Consider the following 12782-nt stretch of genomic DNA (forward strand, 5'->3'; position numbering starts at 1 on the left):
CCGAAATTTAGCCGTGTTTAACCAAACTTCGCCGAGTGTTTTTAAAAAAAAAATTAGACGCATCTGGGGGCGGCCCTGTGGCCGGTGACTGGGGACCAACTCGCCCCCAGGCCCTTTTTTTGCACCGGTTCGCCCCCAGACGGCGATTTTAGGCGCCCCCTGGGGGGCCAACGGCTGAAGATGCTCTAAGGTAGCAGAGGTGTGCTTCTTCGCGGGTTAGTTTTATTTTAGATAATTGAGTTGGTACGATTTGGAAGCACATGTTATTCACTTTGGGAGCATAAGTTTTGCCTGAAAAAAGTTCAATGAAATTTGTTAACATGGGATTTAATTTCAAAGATCTCTAAGCAAGGGATGCAACGATGAAAAAAATCATGTTTTGAACACACGATTTAAGATATAAATTATTTTGAAAACTGGATGCAGAAGAAAAGGCACAAACAAACCCATCCACCCCTCTTGCACGTGGGAAGAAAATCCCAGCAAAACTCCTATGGCGCATATGCTATGCGCTATTTGTTACTATCTGAGAGTGAGTGACCTCTGTAAGGGATACCCCTTAACTACTAATTTCTCTTTCTTTTTAGGGTAGTATGGTGGTCTTTTACAAGAACCCCTATACAACAAACTGCGTCAAAATGATGGGGTGTTGCACAAGAGATGTTCGTGTGTCGGTGATCCTATTAGAATGTGGGCTCCTATTTTTTCCTTTCAACTTCCAAATTTTTTTAGATTTAGAAATATGGTATTGCAAGATTAAACATAATCATTAAAAAATATTTTCATAAATTGTAAAAAAATGTTTCTCGAATTTTAAAAATATTTGTGTATTTCAAAAAAAAAATCACGTACTTACAAAGAAGTGTTCTTATATTTATTTTTTAACAAAAATTTAAAACTCTTACAAATTTAATAAATGTCCTTTCGAGAAGAGAAGGCAGGCTTGTAAGTGGTGGCTGACTTCCGCTTTCGGGTTCGTGTTCAACGAGATAAGCACGCTAAAGTCATTAGAATGAAGTGGTGGAACCTTAAGGAGAAGACAACCCAGAGGGGAGGGCTATTAAGGTGGGCTCTGGGGAGGAAGGAGGTGATGCAAACACTATGTGAATGGAGATGGAGACTTACATTTGGAAAGTGGATTAAGGGAAGTTTTGGGTGACCAAGGGAAGTAGAAGCAATGTGAAAGATACCTGGTGGTGGAGTAATGATGTCGTGAAGGTTATTAAGGAGAATAAAATTTGTTCCAGACGTCTACACCTGGATAGGTGTGCAGGAAACATAGAGAAGTATAATTTGACAAAGGAAACCAAAAAGCAAGCTATGCATAAAGCAAAAAGGGTCGGGCATATGAGGACGTCTATGAGCATCCAAACACAAAGGAAGGAGAAAGATACATCTGCAAGATGGCCAAGATATGAAAGAGGAAGACGAGGGATGTCAACCAAGTCAAATGCATCAAGGATGGATCAGATTGATTGCTGGTGAAGGACGAGGACATGAAACATAGATGATGAGAGTACTTCGACAAAATTTTCAACAGAGTGATTGAGAGCTATACCATTGAGTTGTATGACATGTTTGATGATACCAACAGACAGTTCATGCGATGAATCTAGGAGTTTGAGGTCAGATAAGCTTTAAAAAAAGATGGAAGGAGACATGGCGATGTGCCTTGATTGTATCCCGGCTGAGGTATGGAGAGGCCTTATTATGCACGTAGTGATAGTATGCTAACTAAGATTTTCAACCTTATTTTTCGGTCGGACAAGATGCCCAAAGAATTGGAGGCGAAGTATATTAGTATCAGCATTCAAGAACAAGGCGGATGTTCAAAGTTGTACTAATTTCCATGAAATTAAGATGATGAGCCATACAATGAAGCTTTGTGACATAATCAAGAAGGATAAGCGTGACCAAAAATCAGTTTGGTTTCATGTCTAGGAGATTGACCATGGAACCATTCTCTTGGTACAACAACTTATGAAAGGATATATAGAGTAAACGAAGAATTTAGGTATGGTGTTCATTGAATTGAAGCAGGATTACAATAAGATACCACGGAGTGTCATGTGGTGGGCCTTCGAGAAGCACAAAATCCCAATAAAGTACGTTGCCCCCATCAAGGACATGTACAATAATGTTGTGACAAGTGTGCGAACAATTGATGTAGACCCCGATGACTTCCAATTAAAATAGGTTTGCACTGAGGGTCAACTTTGATTCCTTATCTTTTTTCTTTGGTGATGGATGTGGTCATAAGGGATAGAAAATGATATTCCCATGGTCTATTCTCTTTGTGGATGATGTGGTGCTAGTCAATGGTAGTCAAACGACGTGGGGGGGGGGGGGTTATAAAAAGTCATATTTGCGGAGACAGACTTTGGAATCGAAAGGTTTTAGGCTTAGTGAAACCAAAACTGAGTACATAAGATGCGGTTTCAGTACTATTTGTTGGAAATATGCCCTAGAGGCAATAATAAAATAGTTATTATTATATTTCCTTGTTCATAATAATTGTCTATTGTTCATGCTATAATTGTATAAACCGGAAACCGTAATACATGTGTGAATGTATAGACCACAACATGTCCCTAGTGAGCCTCTAGTTGACTAGCTCGTTGATCAATAGATGGTTGTGGTTTCCTAACCATGGACAGTGGATGTCGTTGATAACGGGATCACATCATTAGGAGAATGATGTGATGGTCAAGACCCAATCCTAAGCATAGCACAAGATCGCGTAGTTCGTTTGCTAGAGCTTTTCTAATGTCAAGTATCATTTCCTTAGACCATGAGATTGTGCAACTCCCGGATACCTTAGGAATGCTTTGGGTGTATCAAATGTCACAACGCAACTAGGTGGCTATAAAGGTGCACTATAGCTATCTCCGAAAGTGTCTGTTGGGTTGGCACGAATCGAGACTGGGATTTGTCACTCCGTATGACGGAGAGGTATCTCTGGGCCCACTCGATAATGCATCATCATAATGAGATCAATGTGACTAAGGAGTTAGCCACGGGATCATGCGTTATGAAACGAGTAAAGAGACTTACCGATAACGAGATTGAACAAGTTATAGGGATACTGACGATCGAATCTCGGGCAAGTAACATACCGATGGACAAAGGGAATTGTATACGGGATTGATTGAATCTCCGACATCGTGGTTCATCCGATGAGATCATCATGGAACATGTGGGAGCCAATATGGGTATCCAGATCCCGCTATTGGTTATTGGCCGGAGAGGCATCTCGGTCATGTCTGCATGGTTTCCGAACCCGTAGGGTCTACACACTTAAGGTTCGGTGACGCTAGAGTTGTAATGGGAATTGTATGTGGTTACCGAAAGTAGTTCGGAGTCTCAGATGAGATCCCGAACGTCACGAGGAGTTCCAGAATGCTCCGGAGGTAAAGATTTATATATGGGAAGCCCTATTTTGGTCACCGGAAAATGTTCGGGATTTTTCGGTATTGTACCGGGATGGTTCTAGAAGGTTCCAGAGTGGTGCCCACCTGCATGGGGGACCCACATGAACGTGGTAGTGGGGGCAAGGCCCCACACCCCTGGTCAAGGCGCACCAAGATCCCCCCTTAGAAGGAATAAGATCATATCCCGAAGGGATAAGATCAAGATCCCTAAAAAGGGGGGATAACAATCGGTGGGGAAGGGAAAGGATAGGATTTCTTTCCTCCCACCTTTGCCAACGCCCCGATGGACTTGGAGGGCAAGAAACCAGCCCCCTCCACCCCTATATATAGTGGGGAGGTGCATGGGAGCTGAACCCCTTGCCCCTGGCGCAACCCTCCCCGTCCAACTCCTCCTCCTCCTCCGTTGAGCGTAGCGAAGCTCTGCCGGAGAACCACGAGCTCCACCACCACGCTGTCGTGCTGCCGGAGTTCTCCCTCAACTTCTCCTCTCCCCTTGCTGGATCAATAAGGAGGAGACGTCCCCGGGCTATACGTGTGTTGAACGCGGAGGCGACGTCCGTTCGGCGCTTGGATCAGATCTTCCACGATTTGAATCGCCGCGAGTACGACTCCATCAACCGCGTTCTTGTAATGCTTCCGCTTAGCAATCTTCAAGGGTATGAAGATGCACTCCCTCTCTCTCGTTGCTAGCTTCTCCTAGATTGATATTGGTGACACGTAGATTTTTTTTGAATTATTACTATGTTCCCCAACAGTGGCATCATGAGCTAGGTCTATGCGTAGATTTTCTATGCACGAGTAGAACACAAAGTAGTTGTGGGCGATGATTTGGTCAATTTGCTTACCATTACTAGTCTTATCTTGATTCGGCAACATTGCGGGATGAAGCGGCCCGGACCGACCTTACACGTACGCTTACGTGAGACAGGTTCCACCGACTAACATGCACTTGATGCATAAGGTGGCTAGCGGGTTGATGTCTACTACGCAACCTTCTTCTTGTAGACGTTGTTGGGCCAACAAGTGCAGAGGTTTGTAGGACAGTAGCAAATTTCCCTCAAGTGGATGACCTAAGGTTTATCAATCCGTGGGAGGTGTAGGATGAAGATGGTCTCTCTCAAACAACCCTGCAACCAAATAACAAAGAGTCTCTTGTGTCCCCAACACACCCAATACAATGGTAAATTGTATAGGTGCACTAGTTCGGCGAAGAGATGGTGATACAAGTGCAATATGGATGGTAGATATAGGTTTTTGTAATCTGAAAATATAAAAACAGCAAGGTAACTAATGATAAAAGTGAGCGTAAACGGTATTGCAATTGTAGGAAACAAGGCCTAGGGTTCATACTTTCACTAGTGCAAGTTCTCTCAACAATAATAACATAATTGGATCATATAACTATCCCTCAACATGCAACAAAGAGTCACTCCAAAGTCACTAATAGCGGAGAACAAACGAAGAGATTATGGTAGGGTACGAAACCACCTCAAAGTTATCCTTTCTGATCGATCTATTCAAGAGTCCGTAGTAAAATAACATGAAGCTATTCTTTCCATTCGATCTATCATAGAGTTCGTACTAGAATAACACCTTAAGACACAAATCAACCAAAACCCTAATGTCACCTAGATACTCCAATGTCACCTCAAGTATCCGTGGGTATGATTATACGATATGCATCACACAATCTCAGATTCATCTATTCAACCAACACAAAGAACTTCAAAGAGTGCCCCAAAGTTTCTACCGGAGAGTCAAGACGAAAATGTGTGCCAACCCCTATGCATAGGTTCATGGGTGGAACCCGCAAGTTGATCACCAAAACATACATCAAGTGGATCACGTGATATCCCATTGTCACCACAGATAAGCACGGCAAGACATACATCAAGTGTTCTCAAATCCTTAAAGACTCAATCCGATAAGATAACTTCAAAGGGAAAACTCAATCCATTACAAGAGAGTAGAGGGGGAGAAACATCATAAGATCCAACTATAATAGCAAAGCTCGCGATACATAGCAGCCACATAGCACACATAGAAACCCATAGCAGCCACATAAAACATGCAACAACAATTAGAGGACATCTAACTTGTTTGTGCAGGGTCTGCTATGTGATGTGATATGGCCAAAAGGATGTGATGAATTATATATGTGATGCATGAGATTGATCATGTTCTTGTAATAGGAATCATGACTTGCATGTCGATGAGTATGACAACCGGCAGGAGCCATAGGAGTTGTCTTAATTTATTGTATGACCTGCGAGTCAATATAAACGCCATGTAATTACTTTACTTTTTGCTAACTGTTAGCCATAGTAGTAGAAGTAATAGTTGGCGAGACAACCTTATGAAGACACGATGATGGAGATTATGGTGTCATGCTGGTGACGATGGTGATCATGCCGCGCCTCGAAGATGGAGATCAAAGGCGCAAGATGATATTGGCCATATCATGTCACTTTATGATTTGCATGTGATGTTTATCCTGTTTACATCTTATTTGCTTAGAACGATGGTAGCATAAATAAGATGATCCCTCACTAAAATTTCAAGAAATGTGTTCCCCCTAAGTGTGCACCATTGCGAAGGTTCGTTGTTTCGAAGCACCACGTGATGATCGGGTGTGATAGATTCTAACGTTCGAATACAACGGGTGTAAGCCAGATTTACACATGTGAAACACTTAGGTTGACTTGACGAGCCTAGCATGTACAGACATGGCCTCGGAACACGAGAGACCGAAAGGTTGAACATGAGTCGTATAGTAGATGCGATCAACATGGAGATGTTCACCGTTGATGACTAGTCCGTCTCACGTGATGATCGGACACGGCCTAGTCGATTCGGATCATGCGTCACTTAGATGACTAGAGGGATGTCTACCTAAGTGGGAGTTCATTAAATAATTTTATTAGATGAACTTAATTATCATGAACTTAGTCTAAAATTGTCTTTACAATCTATCCCGTAGATCCAATGGCCCACGCTAATGTTGCCCTCAACTTCAACGCATTCCTAGAGAAAACCAAGCTGAAAGACGATGGAAGCAACTATACGGACTGGGTCCATAACTTGAGGATCATCCTCATAGCTGCCAAGAAAGCATATGTCCTTGAAGCACCGCTAGGTGACACACCCATTTTCCCAGCAACTCAAGACGTTACGAACGCCTGGCAGTCGCGTAGTGATGATTACTCCCTGGTTCAGTGCGGCATGCTTTACACCTTAGAACCGGGGCTCCAAAAGTGTTTTGAGCAACACAGAGCATATGAGATGTTCCAAGAGCTGAAAATGGTTTTCCAAGCTCATGCCCGGGTCGAGATATATGAAGTCTCCGACAAGTTCTACAGTTGTAAGATGGAGGCAAATAGTTTTATCAGTGAGCTATACTCAAAATGTCTGGGTTGCACAACCGCTTGTCTCAGCTGGGAGTTAATCTTCCAGATGACTCGGTCATTGACATAATCCTCCAATCGCTTCCACCTAGCTACAAGAGCTTTGTGATGAACTACAATATGCAAGGGATGGAGAAGTCCATTCCTGAGTTATATTCAATGCTGAAATCAGTGGAGGTGGAAATCAAAAAGGAACATCAAGTGTTGATGGTGAATAAGACCACTAGTATCAAGAAAGGCAAGGGTAAGAAAAACTTCAAGAAGGACGACAAGGGAGTTACCGCGCCCGGTAAGTCAGTTGCCGGGAAGAAGAAGCCAAAGAATGGACCCAAGCCTGAGACTGAGTGATTTTATTGCAAGGGAAATGGTCACTGGAAGTGGAACTGCCCCAAGTATTTAGCGGATAAGAAGGTCGGCAACGCCAAAGGTATATATGATATACATGTTATTGATGTGTACCTTACCAGCGCTCGTAGTAGCTCCTGGGTATTTGATACCAGTGCGGTTGCTCACATTTGTAACTCAAAACATGAGCTGCGGAATAAGCGGAGACTGGCGAAGGACGAGGTGACGATGCGCGTCGGGAATGGTTCCATGGTCGATGTGATCGCCACCGGCACACTACCTCTACATTTACCTTCGGGATTAGTTTTAAACCTAATAATTGTTATTTAGTGCTAGCTTTGAGCCTGAACATTGTATCTGGATCTCGTTTAATGCGAGATGGCTACCCATTTAAATCCGAGAATAATGGTATTTATATGAGAGATATGTTTTATGGTCATGCCCCGCTGGTCAATGGTTTATTTTTATTGAATCTCAAACGTGATGTTACACATATTCATAGTGTGAATGCCAAAAGATGTAACGTTGATAATGATAGACCCACATACTTGTGGCACTGCCGCCTTGGTCACATTGGTGTCAAACGCATGAAGAAACTCCATGTAGATGGACTTTTGGAGTCTCTTGATTATGAATCATTTGACACGTGCGAACCATGCCTCATGGGCAAAATGACAAAGACTCCGTTCTCCGAAACAATGGAGCGAGCAACCAATTTATTGGAAATAATACATACTGATGTATGCGGTCCAATGAGCGTTGAGGCTCGCGGTGGCTATCGTTATGTTCTCTCCTCACTGATGACTTAAGCAGATATGGGTATGTTTACTTAATGAAACACAAGTCTGAGACCTTTGAAAAGTTCAAGGAATTTCAGAGCGAGGTAGAGAATCAACGTGACAGGAAAATAAAGTTCTTACGATCAGATCGTGGAGGAGAATACTTGAGTCACGAGTTTGGCACGCACTTAAGGAAATGTGGAATTGTCTCACAACTCACGCCGCCTAGAACACCTCAGCGTAATGGTGTGTCCAAACATCGTAATCACACTCTATTGGATATGGTGCGATCTATGATGTCCCTTACCGATCTACCGCTATCATTTTGGGGTTATGCTTTAGAGACAACCACATTCACTTTAAATAGGCCAGCGTCTAAATCCGTTGAGATGACACCGTATGAATTATGGTTTGGGAAGAAACCTAAGCCGTCGTTTCTGAAAGTTTGGGGATGCGATGCTTATGTCAAGAAACTTCAACCTGAAAAGCTCGAACCCAAATCGAAAAAATGCGTCTTCATAGGATACCCTAAGGAAACTATTGGGTATACCTTCTACCTCAGATCCGAAGGTAAGATCTTTGTTGCCAAGAATGGATCCTTTCTGGAGAAAGAGTTTCTCTCGAAAGAAGTAACCGGGAGGAAAGTAGAACTTGATGAGGTACCCCTTCTTGAACCGGAAAGTAGCGCAGCTCAGGAAGATGTTTCTGTGGTGCCTGCACCGACTAGAGAGGACGTTAATGATGATGATCATGAAACTTCGGATCAAGTTGCTAGTGAACTTCGTAGGTCCACGAGGACACGTTCCTCACCAGATGGTACAGCGACCCTGTCCTGGAAATCATGTTGTTAGACAATGGTGAACCTTTGAACTATGAAGAAGCGATGGCGGGCCTGGATTCCAACAAATGGCTTGAAGCCATGAAATCCAAGATAGGATCCATGTATGAAAACAAAGTATGGACTTTGATGGGCTTGCCCGATGATCGGCATGTTGGGAATCGTAGCATAATTTAAAATTTTTCCTACGTTCACCAAGATGCATCTATGGAGTATACTAGCAATGAGGGGAAGGGAGTGCATCTACATATCCTTGTAGATCGCGAGCGGAAGCGTTCCAATGAACGTGGATGACGGAGTCGTACTCGCCGTGATCCAAATCACCGATGACCGAGTGCCGAACAGATGGCACCTCCGCGTTCAACACACATACGGTGCAGCGACGTCTCCTCCTTCTTGATCCAGCAAGGGGGAAGGAGAGGTTGATGGAGATCCAGCAGCACGATGGCGTGGTGGTGGATGTAGCGGGTCTCGGCAGGGCTTCGCTAAGCTTCTGCGAGAGAGAGAGAGGTGTTGCAGGGGAGGAGGGAGGCGCCCAAGGCTGTTGTGTGCTGCCCTCCCTCCCCCCTTTATATAGGCCCCTGTGGGGGGGGTGCGCCAGCCCTGGAGATGAGATCCAAGGGGGGGGGGGGGGCGGCCACAAGGGGGGGAAAGGGTGCCTTGCCCCCCAAGGCAAGGGGGAACTCCCCCTAGGGTTCCCAACCCTAGGCGCATGGGGGGGAGGCCCAAGGGGGGCGCCCCAGCCCACTAAGGGCTGGTTCCCTTCCACTTTCAGCCCACGGGGCCCTCCGGGATAGGTGGTCCCACCCGGTGGACCCTCGGGACCCTTCCGGTGGTCCCGGTACAATACCGGTAACCCCCGAAACTCTCCCGGTGGCCGAAACTGGACTTCCTATATATAATTCTTCACCTCCGGACCATTCCGGAACCTCTCGTGACGTCCGGGATCTCATCCGGGACTCTGAACAACTTTCGGGTTTCCGCATACATATATCTCTACAACCCTAGCGTCACCGGACCTTAAGTGTGTAGACCCTACGGGTTCGGGAGACATGCAGACATGACTGAGACGCCTCTCCGGTCAATAACCAACAGCGGGATATGGATACCCATGTTGGCTCCCACATGCTCCACGATGATCTCATCGGATGAACCACGGTGTCGAGGATTCAATCAATCCGTATGCAATTCCCTTTGTCAATCAGTATGTTACTTGCCCGAGATTCGATCGTCGGTATCCCAATACCTTGTTCAATCTCGTTACCGGCAAGTCTCTTTACTCGTACCGCAATGCATGATCCCGTGACTAACGCCTTAGTCACATTGAGCTCATTATGATGATGCATTACCGAGTGGGCCCAGAGATACCTCTCCGTCACACGGAGTGACAAATCCCAGTTTCGATCCGTGCCAACCCAACAGACACTTTCGGAGATACCCGTAATGCACCTTTATAGTCACCCAGTTACGTTGTGATGTTTGGCACACCCAAAGCACTCCTACGGTATCCGGGAGTTGCACGATCTCATGGTCTAAGGAAAAGATACTTGACATTGGAAAAGCTCTAGCAAACGAAACTACACGATCTTTTATGCTATGCTTAGGTTGGGTCTTGTCCATCACATCATTCTCCTAATGATGTGATCCCGTTATCAATGACATCCAATGTCCATAGTCAGGAAACCATGACTATCTGTTGATCAACGAGCTAGTCAACTAGAGGCTTACTAGGGACACTTTGTGGTCTATGTATTCACACATGTATTACGATTTCCGGACAATACAATTATAGCATGAATAATAGACTATTATCATGAACAAAGAAATATAATAATAACCTTTTATTATTGCCTCTAGGGCATATTTCCAACAGTCTCCCACTTGCACTAGAGTCAATAATCTAGTTACATTGTGATGAATCGAACACCCATTGCGTCCTGGTGTTGATCATGTTTTTCCCTAGGGAGAGGTTTAGTCAACGGATCTGCTACATTCAGGTCCGTGTGTACTTTACAAATATCTATGTCTCCATTTTGAACACTTTCACGAATGGAGTTGAAGCGACGCTTGATATGCCTGGTCTTCCTGTGAAACCTGGGCTCCTTCGCAAGGGCAATAGCTCCAGTGTTGTCACAGAAGAGAGTCATTGGGCCCGACGCATTGGGAATCACCCCTAGGTCGGTGATGAACCCCTTCATCCAGACTGCTTCCTGTGCTGCCTCCGAGGCTGCCATGTACTCCGCTTCACATGTAGATCCCGCCATGACGCTTTGCTTGCAACTGCACCAGCTTACTGCTCCTCCATTCAAAATATACACGTATCCGGTCTGTGACTTCGAGTCATCCAGATCTGTGTCGAAGCTAGCATCGACGTAACCCTTTACGACGAGCTCTTCGTCACCTCCATAAACGAGAAACATATCCTTAGTCCTCTTCAGGTACTTCAGGATATTCTTGACCGCTGTCCAGTGTTCCTTGCCGGGATTACTTTGGTACCTTCCTACCAAACTTACGGCAAGGTTTACATCAGGTCTGGTACACAGCATGGCATACATAATAGATCCTATGGCCGAGGCATAGGGGATGACACTCATCTCTTCTATATCTTCTGCCGTGGTCGGGCATTGAGCCGTGCTCAATTGCACACCTTACAATACAGGCAAGAACCCCTTCTTGGACTGATCCATACTGAACTTCTTCAATATCTTGTCAAGGTATGTACTCTGTGAAAGACCAATGAGGCGTCTCGATCTATCTCTATAGATCTTGATGCCTAATATATAAGCAGCTTCTCCAAGGTCCTTCATTGAAAAACACTTATTCAAATAGGCCTTTATACTTTCCAAGAATTCTATATCATTTCCCATCAATAATATGTCATCCACATATAATATGAGAAACTCTACAGAGCTCCCACTCACTTTCTTGTAAACACAGGCTTCTCCATAAGTCTGTGTAAACCCAAACGCTTTGATCATCTCATCAAAGCGAATGTTCCAACTCCGAGATGCTTGCACCAGCCCATAGATTGAGCGCTGGAGCTTACATACTTTGTTAGCATTCTTAGGATCGACAAAACCTTCCGGCTGCATCATATACAACTCTTCCTTAAGGAAGCCTTTAAGGAATGCCGTTTTGACGTCCATCTGCCATATCTCATAATCATAGTATGCGGCAATTGCTAACATGATTCGGACGGACTTCAGCTTCGCTACGGGTGAGAAAGTCTCATCGTAGTCAACCCCTTGAACTTGTCGATAACCCTTAGCGACAAGTCGAGCTTTGTAGATGGTCACATTACCATCTGCGTCCGTCTTCTTCTTAAAGATCCATTTGTTTTCTATGGCTCGCCGCTCATCGGGCAAGTCAGTCAAAGTCCATACTTTGTTTTCATACATGGATTCTATCTCGGATTTCATGGCCTCTAGCCATTTGTCAGAATCCGGGCCCGCCATCGCTTCTTCATAGTTCGAAGGTTCACCGTTGTCTAACAACATGATTTCCAGGACAGGGTTGCGTACCACTCTGGTGTGGAACGTGTCCTTGTGGACCTACGAAGTTCAGTAACTTGATCTGAAGTTTCATGATCATCATCATTAACTTCCTCCCCAGTCGGTGTAGGCACCACAGGAACATTTTCCCGCGCTGCGCTACTTTCCGGTTCGGAAGGGGTGACTATCACCTCATCAAGTTCCACTTTCCTCCCACTCAATTCTTTCGAGAGAAACTCCTTCTCCAGAAAGGACCCGTTCTTGGCAACGAAGATCTTGCCTTCGGATCTGAGGTAGAAGGTATACCCAATAGTTTCCTTAGGGTATCCTATGAAGACGCATTTTTCCGCTTTGGGTTCGAGCTTTTCAGGTTGAAGTTTCTTGACATAAGCATCGCATCCCCAAACTTTTAGAAACGACAGCTTAGGTTTCTTCCCAAACCATAATTCATACGGTGTCGTCTCAACGGATTTCGACGGAGCCCTATTTAAAGT

This window comes from Triticum aestivum, chromosome 4D (genome assembly GCF_018294505.1).
Source record: "Triticum aestivum cultivar Chinese Spring chromosome 4D, IWGSC CS RefSeq v2.1, whole genome shotgun sequence".
NCBI lineage: Eukaryota > Viridiplantae > Streptophyta > Magnoliopsida > Poales > Poaceae > Triticum > Triticum aestivum.